The sequence below is a fragment of the Mustela erminea genome, chromosome 3 (assembly GCF_009829155.1).
Source record: "Mustela erminea isolate mMusErm1 chromosome 3, mMusErm1.Pri, whole genome shotgun sequence".
NCBI classification, from domain to species: Eukaryota; Metazoa; Chordata; class Mammalia; order Carnivora; family Mustelidae; genus Mustela; species Mustela erminea.
In genome coordinates this window covers 66,205,790-66,228,522 of record NC_045616.1, presented here as the reverse complement: position 1 = coordinate 66,228,522, position 22,733 = coordinate 66,205,790, and the positions used below count along the sequence as shown (strand labels likewise).

At 42.7% G+C, this 22,733-nt stretch overlaps 1 protein-coding gene across 2 annotated transcripts in view; it reads right to left on the bottom strand.

The window, feature by feature from the left end:
* The window catches only part of ZNF366 (zinc finger protein 366), a 68,197-nt gene that overhangs the window by 35,135 nt on the left and 10,329 nt on the right, over nt 1-22,733 (bottom strand). The window contains exon 1 of one of the 2 annotated variants that reach the window (XM_032336004.1): nt 11,159-11,278. The exons of the other annotated variant lie outside the window; for it this stretch is intronic. The gene's annotated coding sequence lies outside the window, so the exon portion shown is untranslated. Of the gene's footprint in view, nt 1-11,158; nt 11,279-22,733 lie in introns of those variants that run through there. 2 annotated transcript variants of the gene reach the window in all.

The following is a 22,733-nucleotide window of genomic DNA, read 5'->3' as shown; positions in this document are numbered from 1 at the left end:
TGTCTATGAGTTGCTTTGGGGCACTCTGAGGAGTCTCAGTGTTGCTTGATAGAAACTCCACCAGGCAGTCTTGATAGAAAAGGACAGAGTCCAAGCTTATGAGCAGCGATACCCAGGCTTGCAGGACTCAAAGGATACCTTGGGGACCTTAGGGGCTCAGGAGTGATTGCCAGGTTACCTCCACAAATTGACCTCTGATGTATTTGTTGCCTACCTCAGGCAAGGCCACATGGGGGTGAGGAGAGAAGGGATTCTCCTGCAAAGATGTATATGACACAGTGCCTTTCCTCCAGGAGCTTGCCACCTAGCTGAGGAAACAAGCTGGAGATTGTAGGATCACAGACTGTCTGAGTTGGGGGGGGACCTAAAAGGTCTAAAATGTCAGCCACGTTATAAGTCTCTTAACCGTTCAGGCTCTTGTTTTCCACCTTTATGAACCAGAGCTGATACTGCCGACCTTAGCAGTGAATTGAATGAGATAATATATCTTATAAAGTGCCAGCACATAGTGAATGTTATTCAGTCTGTTTTTAATATTATCATTATTACAAGTCAGCAAATTATGTTCGGTAAGGATGCTGGTGATAAGATACCACCCAATTAATAGTGGGTGAAAGGGAAAGAGGGAGGGGGCATGCTGGCATACTGAGGAGAAGGCACGCCCTGTGGGGCTGCTTCTGGTTACAGTGATTGATCTGGGCTGTCCAATGAGGGTCTTGCATGGTGCATCAGTCTATGGAAACTGGGTTCAGGAGATACAGGGACACTAACTGTCACTTCCTGAACAAGAAGTAGGCGTCTAACCACAACCCTGTCACTAGCCCCGAGAGCTAACAGAGCTTACCACAAGCAAAGCAGCAGAGTAGGACCCCACAGGGATGATGCCCTGACCATTTTAAAGTTGCATCATCTCCCATCCTCCAACTCTTGCACGGTGCCATGCTTTATTTTCCCAGTGGCAGTCAGAAGAAGTCTTTGCCATTCATTTATTTGTTCTCTGTCTTACTCCGCTAGACCATAGGCTCCATGAGACCAGTTCTTTGCCTGTTCTATTCACAGTTGTACCCACCGAGAAGAGTACCCTGCACATAGTTGGTTAGTACATGGGAATCACTTGAGAACTTTTAAATGCACAGAACCCACCCACCCCCATGCCTGAACACAATGTCATGCCTAGACCCCTCACCAGATCTAACTTATATCAGGATCTGGGGGTGGGAACCAGGCATTAGTCTATTTTAAGAGCTCTATAGGGGATTCTCACAGCTATCTGTGCAGGGAGGCATGCCATAAAGCTGTGTTATTTATCAATGGCAGAAACTCTATGATAAGGGAAAGGTGATGGGGCCTAGGGTGGCAAAAGAAGGATTCTGATGGAAGAAGCCCTGTGACATGCAGTCATCCTTCCCTATCTTCCACACAATCAGGCTACTAGGGGTGGGATACAGGGGTGATGAGATTCTTCTCTGTGACAAGGCTGAATTGATGAGGCACAGCTCAGGCAATAGCCATTGTGAGGTCCAAGTAATCCACAAAGGGAAGCATCCTGGGCGGGTCATGCTGTACCTGGTGCTGGTGGGGTACCACCCATGGATCATTTGAGGGCATGTGAGTCTCAAACTAGAGAACATTCCCCACCTTTTTTTCTCCTCCCAAGCCCCAACCTACCCCAACCTGCTTAGCCACCTGCTGGGAAGCTGGGCTGCAGATCTGGTCCCTCATAGGGATGGCTCGTCTTGGCTCTTCTAACCTGCAAAACTTGACAATGCGGAAGAGAGTACAAGAAGGTTTTCTCCCTGCATGACTGATACTTGTGAAAGGTTGAGCTGTGGGATTTTTCTTTCTCACTTCTCTCTTGGAAATCACCTCCATATGCTCATTGGACTGTAGGATAAGACTTCTTCTTTACATTGAGAAAGCATTTCCCATTATATTTAGGAAGCAAAGTGAGTTGCTGTTTTTTCAGCTTCCTTAGTGGCTTTTAATGCCATTTGTCAAGCTTGATTGTCTTTGATAAAAGAAAATCTTTTCATTTTCAGTGAGTGACTAAAGGCAAGGTCTTCCCTGTACATTGGTTGATTATTCACATCTTTTAGAATATCTTGCTCGTGTTTGTAGAAAGAAATAGCTGATACTACTGACATTAAATTCCATCAAAAGGCCTCATCCAGGTCCCCCCCTCCCCCAGATAGGATATGCAGACTATCGGAAAATATTCAATGACACTAATCCAAATGTCTATATTAAGTGTGAAGGAAAGGTAGAGTGTGCATTTAATATCCCAGAAGCTGAGCTATTGGCACTGAAATGGCTGCTCTTAAGAAAGCTACTGTGGCAAGAAGAGGTGACTATTTTAGGTGCTGTTGATATATGCAGTGGGCCTAGGGGCTTTGCAACTGAAGTTGAACAAACAGGTTTTTGTCCCTGGGTCAGGATGCTTTACTCAAGGGACTTTGCTATCAATCAGTGGTATTATTAGTAAAATAGTAACTATCATTAACCAAGGACTCAGCACATGCAAGGCTTTGACATGGATTATCTCATTCAATCACTATTATTACTATCCCTATTTTACAGAAGAGGAATTTAAGGCACAATAAGTGTAAATTATTTGTTAAGGTCACATAGCCTGAAAGTAGCAGCTCTTAGCCAGGAATTGGTAAACTTATACTTCGAGGGTCAAAGAGCAAATAATCTTGGCTTTGTGAAGCCTACAGTCTCTGTTGCAACTATTCAGCCCTGTCCTTGTAATGAAAGCAGCCGTCATAGCCACATCAACAAACGGGAGTGGGGCCGTGTTCCAATAAGACTTTGTTTACAAAAACAGGTGATGGGCTAGACTTGGCCTGGGGGCTGCAGTTTGCCAACTCCTACTCTTAACCATGACACTGAGCTCTCTCTTGAGGGCTGTTGCTGAACTCTTGTTCTAACAACCCTCTTTCAAGATCCTTTACATTTACATATGCGCTATTGCAAACGCTAATCAAGCCAACTTATACAATGGCCTACTGGGCAAATAATTGAGCTTTTTGATGAACCATAATCCTCAATGCCAGCAGCACTGAAAGTGTTAAGATAGGGGAGGACTTTTAGCTGAGCAGGGTTATAAACCACACACGGACTCTTCAGAGGAAAGCCCCCAAGTGCATCTTAACTCTCAGGAGACTGGAAGCTGGCACAGTAGAGGAGACGTTAGGTTATTGTGGCACCCACTCTCCGCCAGGCACAGTGCAGGGGCTCTTCATGCTCTGCCTTTCCTGAGAGGGTCTTTATATATTACTCCTTCCATGCAAGTTTCAAGGTGGCCCTCAAAACCACACAGCCCCAACAAGACAGAAGACTGAAGGAGATGGAACATTATGTAACTTCATCCTCACATCAATCCTGCCAGACCGTTATTCTGTTCCAGAGATGAGAACTAGAAGCTCAGAGGGAAGCCACTTGCCTGAGGCCAAAGAGCAAATAACTGGCTGAGTTGGCATTTCCTCCTAGATGTGCCCCCTCTCTTTGCCTGTACACCCGTTGGCCACGCTGCTCATTTATAGCAGACCACATACCTCACCTCGCTTCAGAACTCAATCACACACTCACGTAAGTTTGGAAAGTCAGTTATATTTGGTATTCTATTTACTTCTAGTCTGTAGAAGAGGAAGAGGAAACCTCGGCGTGCCCTACCTGCTTCACATACTTGTTGCCATAAGCCAATAAGGTCGAGCATCTAAAGGATACTTGCAAAGGGCGGAACGTTCATTGGATGTGCAGCAGTGGCATCTGTCAGGGACCTGGTCACAGCCGTGGTGAGGCCGGTCCCTTCACCTCCTCACCACATTGCTGGCCACTGAAAGTATTCCCCTGCACCCAGGGGACCCTGGCCACGGAATCATTCAGATTGCTCAAGTCTGGGAAGGAATTAGCCCCTAAAAAAATCCCCTGAAATCAACCCAAAGCTCAGGAACTAGGAAAAGGTTACAGAAGTAGTCATCCAGTTTCTGGTCACATAAGTGATTCTTTGGAGCACACATGACACATGAGTGTCATTGCTGTCCCTCCTCACCCTGCATTCACCCTACTTCTACTCCTTTATTTTCACAATGACTTTTTTCTCCTCAGGATGAGGGTAAATCCAACCATATCTTCCAGACTGATCCCCTGCCCAGTTGTTTCAAGAACATGGTAGGGAAGGATTGTACCAGCTTCATTCAAAGCCTGAAGCTCAGCTCACAGGGAAGAGGGCTTTCATGTGCCTTATACCTGTAATCTTTTAAAGCCCTTGGTAAAAAAACAAAAAACAAAAACAAAAACAAAAACCCAAAAAACAAAAAACAAAAAAACCAGACCAACCTAGAAAAGTTTGAATAGTTTGATTATATAAGGAAAAAAAAATCCAGTATGTCAAAAATCACATAAAATTGGTGCACCTGGATGACTCAGGTCATGATCCTAGAATCCTGGGATCAAGCCCTGCATCAGGTTTCCTGCTCAGCGGGGAGCCTGCTTCTCCCTCTCCCCACCCTACCACCCGTACTCTCTCTCAAATAAATAAAATCTTATTTAAAAAATTAAAAAGGCAATAGCAGACTGGAAAAATAATTGCAGCATATGACAGAGAAACAGTATCATTTGATATCTAAGAGCCTCCACAGATCAGTCAGAAATGTGACTACTTAAAGTAGAAAATTGGGCAAAAGCCATCAAAAGGGAATGCACATGAACAGTTCAAAAGACAGATTTAAAAAAAATTTTTTTTTTTGGCTACTTTCAAGTAACACTAGACCTCCAATTCTCATGGAATTGCCAGTAATGGAATTGTTTTGCAAAACATACAGGATCATATCTGCCATTCATAAGTTGTGTGTGTGTGCGCACAGGTGTGTAATCTCTGTGTAAGCCACACCTGCCTGAGGCAGTTGAGATGACAGAATAGAGAATAGTACCAGAGACAAGGATTGGACTGAGTTTCAGATTTAAAATTTATGAAAACACCATATATAAATACAGCTAAGATTTCAAGACTGAGAATTTGGACAAAGGGAGAAAGAAAAAGGTGTATATTTAGGGAGGAAGATGGAAGCAGCCTCACAACTCCTGTTTTGCATCGATATCTGGAATGAAGTGTACAAGGCCCTAGTCTCATCTAAGGCTGCAGTCACACAGGAAGAAAATCCATTCATTAAACTGAATCATCCTAATGTAAATGGCATTTCATGAGGAGTGACAACAACCAAAGTATGAAGGACATTTTCCAAATCACTGTAAAATTGTGAAGAAATAGCTGAATCTAAACTGAGCAAGAACTGTGCAACAAATTGATGAGGTGGTGAAGAAAAAGCCAGTTAAGATACTGACAGGCTTACTCTGAGAGTCTGAATGCTACAAGACTGAATCTGGAAGATTCTGGCTAAAGACTATTTCCTTGGAAGGGTTAGCCAAAGAAAGAATCCTTTGATGGGCTTTGCCATAGGTTGTTGTCTGGTTTTTTGGAGCTTTCTGACTTTGAGTGGTTAGGAGTAACTTTGGTTTTAGTTAATCAGTCTGTCTCTGTCTCTCTCCCCTTCTCCCTCACTCTCCATTACCAGCAACAGGCAGGCTGATTCTGTTAGATTATTAACCTTCTCTGGCTTTCTAATGAAAAGGGTACATTTGATGGATAGCATCATTTAATGGAGTATTTGGGAAATAATTCCTTCAAGTTTTCATCTCCATTCATGCTGATTGAAGAAATGCAAGAAATGCTGGAGCTAACTTAACATGGAACTCTTTGGTTGAGTGAATATGTAGTGAGTAAATAACAAAACAACTTTCTGCTTACCATCCGGTAAGAGATAACTCATGTGAATTCCATTTAATAACACAATAGGAGTAAATTCAATCTAGAGTTTAGGGAATTGCCTATAATTTCTGAAACCTTTGTTTTGTTTTGTTTTTTTAGAATAAAAGACTATTTTGTAGGGATTGATGGAAAATTCAATGTGACTGGAGAATGCCTCTGCCTGAGAACTTTTTTTTTCTTTTTCTTTCTTTCTTTTTTTTTTTTTTAAGAGAGGGAGGGGGAGAGAGAATATGTGAAGCTGGGGTCTATGCCCAGCACAGAGCCTGACAGGGGTGGTCCATGTCACTACCCTGAGATCATGATGAGCTAAAATCAAGAGCCAGATGCTCAAACAACTGAGCCACCCAGGTACCTCTCTGCCTGGGGGCTTTTGAGGGAGAATCAAGCAAGCCACACTTCAGGAGTGTTAGTTGGTAGGTCCTATTCTAAAGAAGTATAGGAAATTTTTTATTTCCTACATCTCTCTTTTTTTTTTTTAAGATTTTATTTATTTGACAGAGAGAGATCACAAGTGGGCAGAGAGGCAGAGAGAGAGAGAGAGAGAGAGGAAGCAGGCTCCCTGCAGAGCAGAGAGCCCGATGTGGGACTCGATCCCAGTACCCTGAGATCATGACCCGAGTCGAAGGCAGAGGCTCAACCCACTGAGCCACCCAGGTGCCCCGGTAGGTCCTATTCTAGAAGAAATGAGCCCTGGGCCAATTCACATCTTGTGAACTTCATGAGAAGAAAGAATATATGGGATATTCACATATGTGGACAGTCTCAGTCTGACGGGTGAGTCAGCGCTCTGGGTGCTGTCTCACCTGCAGGCAAATGACAGGCATAATATAAGGCCCACAGAACGTTGTTGATAGCAGAAGAATAAGAAGAAAGTCATGGGAGCAGTTGAGTTAAGCTCACTATTGACCAAGATGAATTAAGAGACAAAATGTCTTAACACCACAATTAGATGAAGGTGAGTAACTCTACACGATATATTTTTAATGATCTTTATATAATATGAATTCATTACCATCATAAAATTTAATACTGACATGCTTAAAGAAGAACAGGAAACTGTTACTATTTTGATTTGTTTCTTGAAAGTCTTTTATATGAATGAATGTTTTCTTTTCCAACACTATTTACTGTACATCTCTATGCAGTATACAAATAACACTGCAGTAGATAACTTTATACATAAATCTTGTTTGACTTCCATTTCCTTAGATTAGCGTCTCTAGAAATAGAATTACCGAGTCAAAGGATATGAATTTTCAGGCTTCAGTACATATTGCTAAATTGATTTCCAGAAAGTTCACTCAAATTTATACAAAAACTACTCATTTCCTTCAAAGCATCTTTTCACCTGCTGTGGATCCTTTCATTTTCCACCTGAAATTAAATAAAATGCTAAACTTGACCCAACATTTTTATAATAAAATGAAAAATAATTCCAGGTTTATTGAGAGAATTATTTTGTGATATTGTGCTAACTTATACCAAGATGGTTCTCAAGTTGCAAAAAAACAAAAACAACAAACAAAAACAACCTTTCATACCCGTTATTACATTTAGTTCCCACAAAAATCCCATGAGATGAAGAGAATTCATTGTAGAATGTTTCAATCATGGGAGAGGATTTCAGGCATCATCTTGTTCAGATTATATTAATGTTTCCATGTGATAGAGGCAAAGGGAGAATATGAGTCTTAAAGTTCTAGAGCCCAAGTGTCTATAATCTCAGTTCATATATGACTTCTTACTGGATGACCTTGACTCTCTACTGGCTCCTGTAAGCCTTTGTCATTCCCAAATTCCTCCCTTCCTGTACTTTTTTGTCAATCTGTTGGGAAGTATACCACTCAGTCTCTCCCTGTATTAGGGATTTGGGAATAACTGGAAATCTAGACTCAGACTCCTAAGCAGAGAGAGAGAGCAATCTGGAAATGAACATTTATCTGTGATGTGTATGATGACTTAAAAAAGAAGCGTATGGATGAAAATGAGCCAGTGGAGTTGAGGTAGTCAGGTCTGAACTTGGAGTAAACTTGATGAACCAAAGTGGTCAAGGGAAGCTTCATAAAAACAAGTCTAGGGCTCCAGGCTTGACATATTTCACCACCAGATTGTTCTGACCGTGAGGACTGCGGAATGCCAGAGTGTGCTTACCCAGGGGGAATCATGTCCATGAATAAGTCCTACCTGCTCATGTGACTTAGGCAGCAGTGAATTCTGTCAACAGATAGGACAAATCTTCAGTGAAAACTGTCAAGTCTTCTTTTACCCCAAAGACTTGGATACTCTTTGCAGATTATCATCTGGTTAATGCACTACAGGACTGTAATAAATTGCTTAGAAGTTAAAACACCATTCTGCTGATGTTTGGCTCTCCAGCAGTCTACCATGGCCTCTGGTCAACAGTTGCCTTATTTTATTTAGAAACATCTCAGTAGTATTTCCATTTGGGGGGGTGTGAAATTTTAATTCAAAGAAACCATTTCTTAAAATGCTTGACATTTAAGAAAATCTGGCACAGTACTGCCCCACTGAAGCCAAGTATCACATGTGTGGAGAGTAGCATGGCTGAGCGTCTTACGGGTGCCAAATTTTCCTTAAAATTAACATTTGTGCCATATGTTGGTACCCTAAACTCAATACTCCTTTGGCTGATGAAAATGCAAAAGGAAAACATTCTCAGACTGAGTCCTGTTCTCTTCCTTTGTATATAATTTTATGTAGACATTAGCAGTGATATTCCTTTGGGCGTGAAAATGAGCACCTGCTCTGTGGTTCTTGGTGAGAGGTCAAGCACCCAAAGGATTGGAGGCAGGAAGATCCAAGCTTAGCAGTCAAGGGTGCCTGAAGGCAGCATATCTGCAAGGTAGTCCTATGTTCTCACTTTATTATTCAGCTCCTCACACTGTCTTGGGCAAGAACTTGGAAGTAGACTCTACCTTCCTCATCTCCCATCACGATGTTCAAGAGGGCTGAGTGGACAGGAGGTAGCCAGAAATCTTGCGTGGAATTTAGAGAGAGTGTTACACCAGAAATTTACAAAATGCCCAGGCATTTTTGTAACAAGTGACCCATACTCATACATCCCCCTTTGTGGGTCTTAGGTGTTATGTTGTCTGGCCTCTGAGGCTCCATGTCCTCTGAGTTCCTTCCTCTGCTCCTACCTATCCCTGTCACATGCAGCCTCCATGAAGCCAGGAAGAGGTGATAGTCTTTATGCCCATGGGCCAAGCGTCTGTACCATTCCGGGTTTGCAATGTCCTTTGTCTATATGCTTTATCTATGTCCTTTATCACTATGCTCCCTGAGCCCCTATGTGGCTGAGGCAGAGTCTGGAACTCTCCTTGACACAGAAGACACAGGCTTTGCTTATCAATGTTGATCCTAAATCTGTAACAAAGTGTAGGATGAACCGGTGAAGTCTTGTTACCACCAAAAATATCAGAGATTTAAACTACGATGGGGATTGGGGCCCTTAAACATATGGCTTTATTCCATTGCAGTATTAAATAAGAATCATGTATTCTCGGTGCTTAGGTAAGCTTTTGCATCTGTACTATGAGGCATACACAGTATTTAAGGGGAATGTTTGAAAATCTTACCTCAAGTAGGACCTCAGAAAGTCTGGAAATCTTTAGGAAAAGAAAAAGTACACTATAAAAGTAGAGAGTATAGTACAATGAATCCCATGTGAATCTCACACCAAATTTCAGTTACAACAAATCTTATTTCATCTAAACCCCACCTTCTCCCCTGCCTCCTAATTAAGATGATTTTGAAGTAGATCCATGACAACGTATTATTTCCTCTATAAATATATTTTAGGATGTATCTCTTAAACATAAGGATTTTTTCTTAAAATACAGCCACAGTGCTATATATAATATCTAAAACATCATAAGTTTCCTTAATCATTAAATATCCAGTTAGTATTCATATTTCCTAAGAAAATCCAACTTTTTTTTGCCTTAGAATGAAAACTGTTATTGGAGTTTTGTCTGCTTACTATTGAACTAGCTTATTTCCCACCTTCAGCTATCATAGAAGAATTTAGAAGTTTGGAAGGAAAGATTTCTGTGGGAAATGAGAATTAAAATAAAGAGGAGGAAAAACTATTTGGACTTCCTTCACAGGGAGTCAGTGATTGTTAAGACCAGAAAGGCTGATACATACTATCCAGTCCCACTGTGGTTCCTTTCTGTACACTGAGGCATGGAAAAGAAAACCAGCTTCCTTGAATTCATATAGTTAGTTAATTGCAAATTATTTGATTTTGAAATTGAAGAAGCTCTACTTAAAATATTACTTGCCTTTAAAAAAAAAGATTTATTTATTTATATGACACACACACATGCACACACACACACACAGCACCCAAGTAGGGAGAGAGGCAAGCAGACGGCAGAGGGAGAGTCAGGCTCCTTGCTGAGCAAGGAGCCCATCGTGGGGCTCGATCCCAGGACCCTGGGATTCTGACCAGAGCCGAAGGCAGACGCTTAACCGACTGAGCCACCCAGGTTTCCCTACTTGCCTTTTTAAATTACTGTAGAAGGACATATTTTCAGTGTTTTGTATGTGGTTTTAAGATCTGTGTGGCCTCTTCGGTGGTTTAGAGCTATGTGGTCCAGTTCAGTACTCACCAGCCATGTGTGATGTGGCTTTTGAGCACATGAAATATGGCTAATCCAAATATAGACATGCTATATGTGTAGAAGCACACTGGATTTTAAAAATTTAGTTAAAAAAAAAAAGTACCTCACTAGTGATTATTCTGTTGGTTACCTGTCTCAGTATTTTTTTTTAAATTTACTGGGTTAAATAAAATAGGTTATTCAAATTAATTTCATCTGGGTTTTTTCTCTTTAAATATAGCTACTCATAAATACAAGATCACATTTGGGGCTTGTATCATATTATGTTTCTTTTGGACAATGCTGGCTTAGAGACCTTGTTGTTGGTGCAGGACTATATTAATTCATTATACAAGCAGGCCAGGACAGGGCTAGGGACAATCATCTGTCTCATCCTCTCTTTCTGGTAAGCCTAGACACTAAACCATCCTACGGCAAACCTTTTTAAAAAAATATTTAAAGAAAAATAGATTTTCCAGCTTGCCTTAGGGCTTGGTCTAATATAAGTAGGTGACTTCTACAAATAGGAGAGTCTTACCCCCACTGGTACAAGTATTTGAAACAAAGAACTGGGAACATGCCTCTTGGCCCAACCAAACCCTGGTCTACTTTCTAAATAGCTCTCGGATCTTGATCTTTCTTCTCATCAGGACCTCCCAGCTCTCTCCCAGGTCCACAGGAGCACCAAGCACCGACTCACCTGAGCTGCTGCATTTGTCTCGTACTTGGCCTTCCGCATCACTCTCACTCCACTCAGCAAGCACGTAGCACCATCATTCCCCTACTTGAAGGCTTCCAGCTATTTCCCATTGATTTCAGGCTGAGGATCAAAATCTGAACATGGCCCACAAGCCCAACAGTCTGACCCTGTCCATTTCTCCAGCTTCATTTTGCTCATGTTCCCCAAGCTCTCTGCATTTTACTCACTTTGACCTTCTCTCAGTTCCTCATCCATACTGTGCTCCCCCTCCCTCCAGAACCACTGTGCATGCCATTCCCATGGCCTGGGACACTCTTCCCCTCCCTCTGCCATCTTTGTCTGGTTGGCACGTGTCTATTCAGATCCCAGTAAAGCGTTCTTTCTTTAGCGCTTCCTGACCAGGGCAGATAAACCTTTTTTTTTTTTTTTTTTTTTTTTAAGATGTTATTTATTCCTTTGACAGAGAGAGACAGCGGGAGAGGGAACACAAGCAGGGGGAGTGTGAGAGGGAGAAGCAGGTTGCCTGTGGAGCAGGCAGCCCAATGCAGGGCTTGATCAGAGGACCCCAGGATCATGTTCTGAGCGGAAGGCAGATGCCTAATAACCGAGCCACCCAGATGACCCCAGATAAACTAATTTTGGCACCTAGTGTACATTAGAGTGGTCATTTTACATTTACGTGTGTGTGATTATTCACTTAACATCTGACTCTCTTTGTAAACTGTTTGCTCTGTAAGGGCAGTCACCCTGTTCACATTTACTGCTATATCCCAACACAATGCTTATAGCACATAAATAGGCCCTCAATTAACGTGAAGGGAAAAAAAACAAAAGGCAAGGGTGTTGAACCAACAAGAATCCTGCCTCTTCTTCCTTTACTGGAAGGGAAGAAGGCACACCATCCATAACCATTCCTTCACAGCTCACTGACATAGTCCTGGACAGACCTCCTGAGTGCCCAAGTATATGGATTACCAAATACTGTGGGTTCTGTTTTCAATGTCCATGCAGATTCCAGCCGTTTCTCACCACCTGGACTGCCCCTACCATGGCCCTTGCCAAACAGCCTTCTTCCAGGAACTTTGGCTTATTTTGGGGGTAAAGTTTTATTTATTTATTTTTAGAGAGAGAGGGCAGGGGAAGGGGCAGAAGGAGAGAGAAATCCCAGGGACCTGGGATTGAGTCCCACATCCAGCTCCCTGATCAGCAGGGAATCTGCCTCTCTCCTTCCCCTCAGCCTCTCCCCCTTGCTACTGCTCTCCCTCTCTTTCTCTCAAATAAGTAAATAAAATCTTAAAAAAAAAAAAAAAAAAGAAAGAAAGAAAGAGGAAGAGGAGGGATGGGGATAAGGGAGAAGAGGACCGTGATTCAAACGGTCTCTGGGAACAAAGAGAAGCCAGCACAGCCAAGGCAGCAAGTTACAAATATGGCTTTTAAAAAAGCACATGGGGAGAACTGAAAACTAATTTTTTAAGTCAGCTGCTAAAGAATAACATTTTTATGGATTATATTTCCTTATCCATTAAAAAAAAAAGCAAAGTGCCTTGTCTGAAGCACAGCTAGCGAGAGTCTTAGCAATTATTTAACCTTGCTGGTTTCTGAGCCATAAAACATGAACTCAAGTGCTGCTCAGCCTAACAGCATATGCAGTTTGCAGAACTCTTTGAAGACAGAGTGCAGTTGAAGTATTTCGTATTATTAAATAAAATGCCTATTTGGGAAGGGCACTCTCCATTAGCATTGTGTGTGCCTTAACGAGTAGTCAACACCTGGTAGAGTTGGAAGTCAAAAGTTTTTTGACATAAGGGACCCTGGCACTGGTCACTTAAAATAGAAAATAAAAGAACAAAGAAGCAAGCCCAGGCGGTGACAAATGGCAGGCAGCAGTAAGGCATTGGCTTGGTTCAGGGAGAGATTCCTGAGCTAAAGAAGGCCTCATTTACTGGAATGGAAAAATATAGGGCCAGGAAATTGCTCAGAGGTCTTCTGTCTCTTCCTGTGCACATGGAGACACACCGTGCTACTGTTTTGGATCTGAATCTCAGTTTTGGAAATAGCCTGAGTTGTGTCCTTGGAAAATGAGAGGGTTGTGTGGTGTATTTGTGTGTGATGAAGGAGGGGGAGGAGCAGAGGATGTTGGGAGGAGACATTTAGATGCTCTCTGGAACCAGACCTTTTCCTTGGGCCTCACAGACAGTTACCAGAACGACGCTGGGAAAGTGGGCAGATGATCCTGCCTGAGGGAACCTCCAAGATTCCTGAACCAGCTCCCAAGGTAGGGCCAAGTCAGCCTGCTGACAACAAAGGCCCCTGCTGCACGTTCTCACTAGCTGGCTGATTGCAAGTCTGCCTATTTCTCAGCATGGGCGGGTTCTTGGTTTTTCATTCAGCAAACATGTATCAACCGATTCCAGCAGACAGTTTTAGGCACTGGGGGTATTTCAGGAAACAAAAGACGAACATCTCTGTGCTTATGGAGCTTGTGTTCTAGTGGATGGAAATGGACACTGAATAAAATCTATAAGTTGTGTTAAAAGGTATGGAGAATTTCAAAGCAGGAAAAGAGAGTTAAAAGGGAGTACGAGGGCTGGGGGGTGGGGACACAGGGTTAGGATAGCCTCAGTGAAAAGGTGGTACCGCACAAAAACTTGAAAGAAGCAAAAGAGAGATCCATGTAGATATCTGGGGAAGAGCTCTCCAGGCAGAAAGAGAAGCAAGTGAGAGGTCCGGAGGTGGAAGACTGCTTTCTGTGTGTGGGAAACAACCAGACGCCAGTGGGGTTGGAGTAGAGTAAGCAATGGAGGGTGTGGTAGGGTACGTGGGGAGGGGGATAACTGCATCATGGATAACCTTGGAAACCCCTGGCTTTTGCTCTTCTTCTTCTTTTTAAAAATTCATTTATTTATTTGAAAGAGAGAGAGAGAGAACCCAGAGGGGAGGGAGAAGGAGAAGCAGATTTTCCACTGAGCAGGGAGTCCGATGTGGGACTCAATCTCAGGACTCTGGGATCCTGACCTGAACTGAAGGCAGACTCTTAACCGACTGAGCCACCCAGGCAACCCCCTCCACTTCCTCTTTGTTTTCACCTTTATCCTCTCCTGGTTTTTGGGGGTACTCTAATTGCCAAGGGAAACCCCGCATATCCTCAACCTAAGAGTAAACCTTATCCCTGGGGGGGTGCATTTTCAGGTGATAGGCATATTGTTATTTAAGGATAGGGAAGGCTTGAGGTCAGATTCCAAGGGAGTGGTGAAAGTCAAGAATAATAAGTATTTTTCTGGCATATCAATTTTATGCAGTGGTGAGTGATTTAAAACATTTTATATGCAGACAAATGTGGGTATGTTATGGAGCAGAATGCAAACATACACGCACGTACCCAGGACTGGTTAAAATCTGAAACTGCACCTGTGGCACACCACTTAGGATTTCTTCTCCCTTCCATTAGGGGTACTTAGATTAGAAAATTCTGAGAAGAACTAACATAGCGTAGCCTTTCCGCTGGGCTCCAGGGAGTTGAAATATTGGGAATGATTTTCTAAGGGCTGGTAGAATTAGTCTTATTATTTTGTTTCTTTGAATAAGACTTTTTTTTTCTAGAGATTATCTTGAAAATAATAGAGGGAATCTGGGACATCCTTTCCCTTGGACCTTGAACATCCACCAAGCCAACAGCCTTACCAGACTAAGGGCACAGTGACCGTTTTCTCATTATACAGCAAATAAAAGCAATAAGCAAGGAAAGCTGTTGTACTTGAAACTCTGATTAAAAACAAAAATCTGGCATGTGTTCAGAGATGAAACTTCTATTACATAATGATTTCATGCCACGCGTGTTAAAGACTTTACAGAGAGTAGAAATTGGTACAATAAAGGAAATAAATGTGCTGAGTCACATTAACTTTGACTCTAACCTATTCATACCCAGGTGCCTGTGCACACCTCCTTCTTAAGCCCCAAGGACACTTTATTTGAAGAGAAGATATGATGCCACGTATGTGACAATGTGCTCACAGAACGTACCTGCTATAGGAGAGTAGAGAGCCCAGGAGACCAAGTCACAAGACCTGGCTTGGAGTTCCAACTCCACTACCCACTCACTCTCGTAAGCATCCATTTTCTCAGCTATAATAACACGTTATCCACCAAATGTTTCTAGCTCTCCTTCTGCACATATAGTTGGATTGCATTCCTCTGTTCCCTTTATAGGTAGGCATGGCCTTGAGACTTGCTTTCGCCAATAAAATGTGAGCATATGTGACATGTGTCATTTCCTTGTGGAATCTTTGCAAAGTAGTTCATGATTTTGCATAATCTTCTATCCCCCTGCCATAGCAACCTGAAATATTTCCAATAATAGCTATTCTGTTAGCCTTAAGCCTAAAGTTAAGATGACCTGGAATGAAGCTACAGTTGGAGACATGTAGCGGAAGCAAGATAAAAATCTTTTTTTTTTCTTCTTTCCTTTTTCTTTCTTTCTTTCTTTCTTTTTTTTATAGCCATGGAAATTTGAAAGTTGTTTGTCTTTAAAGTCTAAGTGAGTATACCCTGACTAATATACTCCTTCGTGGATCTGGAAAAAGATTCGAACGTGATACGTGATAGGTAGTGCGCTTGGCACAGAGCTGGTGCTAAGTAAACGCTAGTTCTTTCCGCCTTCACCACATTTCTCTGCTTTGTGATCCTTCTCAGCCCTTCCTTATCAGTCCTGAGCTATGCTACTCTGTAGAGTGATTTTCCATTAAGAAAGAACAAAAATGAACTTAAGACTAAATAATTCCCTAAAGTGAGAGAGACCAAGTGGATTAGAGTGGGGAATTCCCAGCATGGGAAGAGAACCTCCTGTCTGAGATGTATAAAGGAGAAGGGAGCTAAGGGTCTTACCAAAGAAATCAGCCAGAAAGTAGAAGCTGTGAACTCTGGAAATATCCAACCACAGATATGCTTTGCCCCTGCAGCACTGTGCTGTGATTCTGGAGCCAGAATCAGGGCACACACGTGTCCTGGGATTCCAGTTCTGACTCCCCTTTACCAGGTTATCTGTTCCGGAGTGAGGTAGAGTCCTTGAGCTACATGGTACCAGCTTTCTGGGCATGTCAGCGAGAATGATGAAACTGGTCAGACCTCAAGCTTTAGCGTTTTCCTCATTGGCCTTTTAAGGGGCCTCTCCCTCCCTGTAACCCATCCAGACTGTAGCTTCATGGGTCTGAGAAGGCAAGCCAGCCAGGGCCACTGCTGCTGGCTGGGCCAAAGCCAGATCACTTTGAGTTAATCACGTCACAATGCGTTCATTGAGGCCACCGACCTAATACCTTTTTAGGGTGTTTAAATCCACTGGAAAAGAAAAAAGGTTTCTACCTAAAATTACTCTAGAAAACCATGTCCTTGACCTTTACTAAAATGGTAAATAGTAACTGATCAAGTTAGAAGGCATTTATAAGGGCTGTGTGCCTCCAAATAGTTGAAAATATAGAAAGTAAGGGAAGGAGAGAAGATTGGAATATAGATGAGACAGAGCTATAAAAGGCCTCCAGAAATTAGAATTAGAGTTAAGCTGGACAACTATCTTTCAGAACCTCCAGTGGGAGAAGAGAGATGCAGAAAATAGGACAGGTGACAAAGGAAAACAAAGATTTGTATTAAGCATCTATGGAGGGACAGGTACTGAGCTGGGTATGGAGGGACAGTGGCAAGAAAACAGCCAAAGCCCTGACCTTCTCAAAGGGAATAGACGTTATTGCTATTTTGGGTGGGTTCATTGCCGAACTTTACCATCCCGGCCCATCCCAAACACGAGAGGCCATGGGTGGTCCCTACTAGTTCTGATAACCAAAAGGTGTCCTATCTACTTTCAAATGTCCCAATGGGGGGACTGGACTGCCTCCAGCTGAGAACTCCTGAACTTGAGTAATGGTTGTTGCTCCAGGGGACAGAACCAAGCACTCAAAGATGCATAAGGGATCCCAGTGAGGGTAGGAATGAGAGAGAAGTCCACCCTGAGACCCCCTTCTTCTCCCTGAGATGGCACTTGCTGTCTACATATTTCCCCAAGGAAGACAAAGGATGGTAGGAGAAAGGGAAACTGACTTATCGAGCACCCAATGTGGCCAGGTAAAGGACTATGAATGTTTGAGTGTGTTATGTCACAGAGAGGCCAAGTGATATGGGACAAGCAGCATACACTTGGAAGTCAGGAAGCCCAGGGCTTGGATTCTAGGTCTTCCAGTTAACTGTCTGTGACAAGGTACTTAATCGTTGAGTCCCAGTTTTCCTCAGTGGGAAAATGGCAATTAAAAAAATATATAACCCACCTCACAGGGCTATTAAGAGATTTCATAAAATAAGAAATACAAACCACTTGACATAGAAAAAGGCATTCAATAATTAGTAACTACCCTTTACCAGTATTTGGGCTTCTTAACAACACTGGTAAGAAGATATTCTCATCATTGTAAAGAGGAAGGAAGAAAACACAAGACAAGATAAGGGCTGGGAGCTAGAAAAATAATAAGACAAATAAGTAATTCTCAGTTCAAGTTCCTTGGTTTTTACTCCAGGCTCCTTCATCTGGACCCTCTGAGAGAGAATCCCAGCAGTTACTTTGGCCTAAAAATGGACCACCTGGAGCCCAGTCTATTGGCGACTGGCCAGACCCCGGGGATAGGGGAAGGGAACATTCTGGTTCAAACACGAGGGATGGGGACAAACTAGAGATTGCTGAAGTGTGCAGCCTGCTGCTGGGGGGTCTTGGAGCCACACCTTATTGAGGTGGCTGAAGAGTCCTGTGGGTTATGAAGGAGGTGCGCTGGAGGCCTGTGGCCGGGTAACGTAGGTTTTCATACTTCAAACAGATGATACTTGGAAGACTGGATTTGTTCTGTGTGGTCCCAGTGAGCAGAAACAGGGCCAGTGGATGGAGGTGACAGGGAAGGCTTCATCTCCATTTCATAGAGCCGTTAGTATACTGGCAACTTCTGAAAGACTCCAGCTGGCTTTCATTCACCTTAGTGTCCACAGCACCAGCGCAGATCCTCGCCCACATGGGACTACCATGGAACGGTAACTGCTAGGATTATTACTGGCTGGTCTTAAAAAAAAAAAAAAGGCAGCCAATTTTGAAAAGCTGGTAGTCTCTTCATTGGCCCATCTGCCTGAGACTTATGGTAAAAAGCACTATGGCAGGGGCGCCTGGGTGGATCAGTCAGTTAAGCGTCCAACTCTTGATTTCAGCTCAGGACATGATTTCAGGGTTGTGAGATTGAGCCGCACTGTGGGCTCCGCACTGGGCTTACTGGGATTACTAGCTAAGATTCTCTCTTTTCCTCTGCCCCTCCCCACCCCCTCTAAAAAAAGAAAAGGAAAAAGAGAGAGAGAGAGAGAGAAAGAGAGAGAAAGCTATGTCAGCCAGCACTGAAACTCAGAGCAGCCCATCTTTTAAAGTCTAGCAACAGGTGTTTTACCTCTACCTTCGGTCAACACTTCCCTTTGCCAACACCAAAACAAAAACAAAAACCCTCTTTCTGTTAGGCTCCAAGATTATTTATGTAAAGAAGCATAGCTGTCCATGGGACAATCTGGAAGTGAAATTTTAAGCTAGATAAACACTGAGCCTGCTATGAAAGTTCATTCTAACTTCCTTTGACCCTCTTATAACTGTGGTCCTCAGCATTTTGGTTTGTGGTAAGAAGGCATTGCTTCTCTCCTATCTAGAAGGTCTACTAGTCTTGTTTCCTCTTACAGTCTTTCAAGAGGAATATAGCCTGCACTTGGGTTCCAAGGTTGGCTCTTTCTGCCCGATCCCTTCCACACATGTCTTGGGGCATCTAAATTCGAGAGACTTGTGAAGTCTGAGGAACCAGGCTGGCTGGCTGGAGCTCCCTGAAGCAAAAATCCCTCAACAGGTCATCTGCGCAAAAGCCGCTGTCCTGGGATGAAGGAAATGTAGATGAGGAATCACATATCTAGAACTGCCCTCTCTTCCAGTTTCACATTTTCAGTTACTCATTGTTCATTCCAAAAATGTCTAAGTCCCAACTATGTGTCAAAAACAGTGGCAAGTGGTGCCTAACACAACCATAATATTTGCTGGGTGTTTGCTGGGTGTCAAGAATGCATGAAAGACGTCACATGCGTTAGCTCATGTGACTCTCCCAGCATGGTGTGAGGCAGGTACTGTCCTTTTCTCCATTTTACCAATGAGGAAACTAGGACACAAACAGGTTAAGCAAATTGCCCAAGGTCACACAGATAGAAAGGAAAGGAACCAGGACTTTTTTTTTTTTTAATATTATTTATTTATTTGTCAGAGAGAGAGTGTGAGCGAGCACAAGCAGGGGTAGTGGCAGGCAGAGGGAGAAGCAGGCTCCCCACAGAGCAGGGAGCCCAATGAGGGACTCGATCCCAGGACCCTGGGATCATGACCTGAGCTGAAGGCAACTGCTTAACCGACTGAACCACCAGGCGTCCCAGGGTTTGATTTTGTTTTATTTTTAAGACAGCTGTTAGATGAAGAACTTAAACAGTAATGACACATACTTCCAAACACTTTCTAGACTTATTTCAAATACACGAATTGGTTCTAAGTAGTGGTTTAAGAATGGAAAACTCATTGCCACCAGAGACCTAAATTATTCCAAGTACCTCCCTGCATTTTATTAGCGAATCCCGGTTTTGGTCTCTTGCAGTGATTCCCAGGCATCTCAGCATGAGGATTCTCATTGCAAATCATAAAAATAAACTCATTTTCCAAATCCCTAATAAGTTAGGAAAAAAATGAAATAACCCAAAGCTCTTTGAGTTCAGTAACCTCTTCAAATTAATTTATATTTTATTAATTATCCTAATATAATTAGATTGGAAAAGCAGAGTTATATACACACTCACAACATTGTTTAGTCTGCATGCAAATATTAAGCCTTGACATCTAATACAGATTCCTTGCCTCCTTCAGTCCCCAGACACCCTGGAGAGCCACAGAGCTGTAGCACTCCAGCCAGGTGTTCCTCTTCCCTGAGCCTCAGTTTTCCCATCTCTAAGTGGGAATAATAAGAGCTTTCCCAGAGGATCTGAGAGAACTAATGTGAGGCCAGCAGGAATTTGGAGGGCTCTTGTTCTGGAAGAGACCAAAATGCTTAAAAACACAGTCCCTAACCAATATGGTTCCGATGTAGTTAAGCAGAACAGATGCACATGAGCTGGGCAACCCCCTTAAGTAAATTATGCCTTCTGGAGCCTAGTTCTAGAATGTGACATGGTAATGTATGAGGCAGGGAGTGTACACAAAAGGGGTTCACGATCACCTTATAAACAGGAGACATTTAGTTCACTTGAAAGCTATCAGTTTGTTTTGAGGTTTTGGCCACTATCTGTGGCTGAGACAAAGTTACAGGGACCCCATGTTGTCTAGGTTTAGATACCGCCCTTGCTGTGCGGCACTGAGACTGAAGTTGGGGACCATGAGCCTCTGTACATCACGGTGATGGGAGACGTTTGGTTTGATTTGCTTGGAAGCCACAACTCACATTTACTGAATGGCTACCATGGCAAGGAGGTTATGTGATGGCCCTGATATTAATATTTGATGATCTTCTGGTCCAAGTGTAATTAAGGCACTTTTATCATGCATATGGAAACTTGCTTTCTAACTTATGAGGCTCAACCTCGCAGCTTGATGTCAGTCTCTTTGCAGCTTGCCTTTATCACATGGATATAATCGACTCCAGGGATGTAACCTTAGACGTTTCCCTCAGTGATACTGGCTTGGGGGCAGCAGAAATGACTCCAGTATCTCCATTTGGGTTCTTGGATTTAAAAAAAACAAGCCATTCCATCACCCCCAGACTCCCAGCTCATGACATTAGTGAGTACATGCAGCTTGATTACCTTCCCTCCACTGCCAGGAAAGTGGGTCCCATGAGCAGGGGAATTCAGATTAATAATTAGAAGGGCTAATATTTATTGAATATTACCATTAGGCAGGCACTGTACTAAGCAATTACATGAATTATCACTCTTACTCTCCACAGTAAATCTTAAGAGGGGGGAGCTGTTTTATATCTGCCATACAGATGAAGAAATTGGAACTATCCATGTGTTTATTACCACACTGCTGGCAAGCAAGAGGGCTGGGACTTGATTTCAAGCAGTCGCCCTCCAACATGAGTTGTGAGCATTCCTCTGTATTGACTTGTCACTTCTTCCCCACGTATGTGCTTGCTGGGATGCCTTGTCACCCTGGTTAATAACCATATTTTCCACGTTGCCAAGACTATGGGGACCTGATACACTGAGACGCACCTGAGCAAGAAAGAACAAAGCCTTGGGTCGTGGCTTTCTGTGTGATAGTCCGTGACATGCTGGCAGCGGGAAGACAGTGGGAATGTAGACAGATGTGAGATGATCATCCTTAAAGAAATTCTCCAAGTACAGAACTTGAAAAGTCAGAAGCATCCTCAGAGAGCAGCTGGTCCAATCCCTTCATCTTACAGATAAGGAACTAGAGGCTCAGACAGTTGCCTACAGTCACGGAGCTGGTGTGGGACTCACAGCTCCCCCCTCTCTCTCCCTCTTCCTCTCTCTCCTCATTTGTTTTGATTGAGTACAAAAGGATATTCAGTGAAAATGTTTCCTTTACACTCCTTCCCCTACCCCAGCCATCACACTTGCCTGCCCAAAGGCAAATTCTTTTTTAAAAATTATAATTAATTAATTAGTTAACTGATTTATTTAAGTTTAATTAAGATATACTGTATCATTAGTTTCAGCGGTAAAGGTCAGTGATTCATCAGTTGCCTGTAACACCTAGTGCTCCTTACTTCAAGTGCCCTCCTTCATGCCCATCCCCAGTTACCCCATTCTTCTACCCTGCCCCCCTCCCCTCCAGCAACCCTCAGTCTCTTTCCTAGAGTTCAGAGCCTCTTACGGTTTGCCTCCTTCTCTGTTTTCCTCTTATTTTATTTTTCCTTCCCTTCCCCTATGTTCATCTGTTTTGTTCCCAAGGGCAAATGGTATTAGCAGGAGGATTGTATCTTTTTAGAGATATTCTCTGCATACCAAAAATATACTTTTGTTTTGTTTTTTTTACACAAAAGTGGTAGCATTAGGTACACTGGCAGGTGTACAGGTTAGAGGTTGCTCCATTATTACAATGTATAGTACTTCCTCACTTTTTTTCTTTCACAAATTTGAAAGCTTTATTGAGATATAATTTACGTAATATAAAATGCATACATTTCTAAGTGTCAGTGTGATGAGTTTTAGAAAATTTATATAGTTGTACAATCATTACCAAACCCCACTTTTGGAATAATTTCATTACTTCCAGAAAGTTCCATGATGTTCATTTGCAGTCACTTCCAGCTTCCACTTCTAGCCCCTGTCAGCCACTCAGCTACTTTCTCCTCTCTCTAGATTTTTTGGTTTTTCAAAATTTCAAATAAATGAAATCATTCAACGTTTGTTCTACATCTGGCTCCTTAAATTCTATTGTGTCTGGCTTCTTTTCCTTAGCAAGCAGTTTTTGACATTCACCACGTCATTGCACAAAGCAGTAGTCCCTTTTCATGGCTGGGAGGTA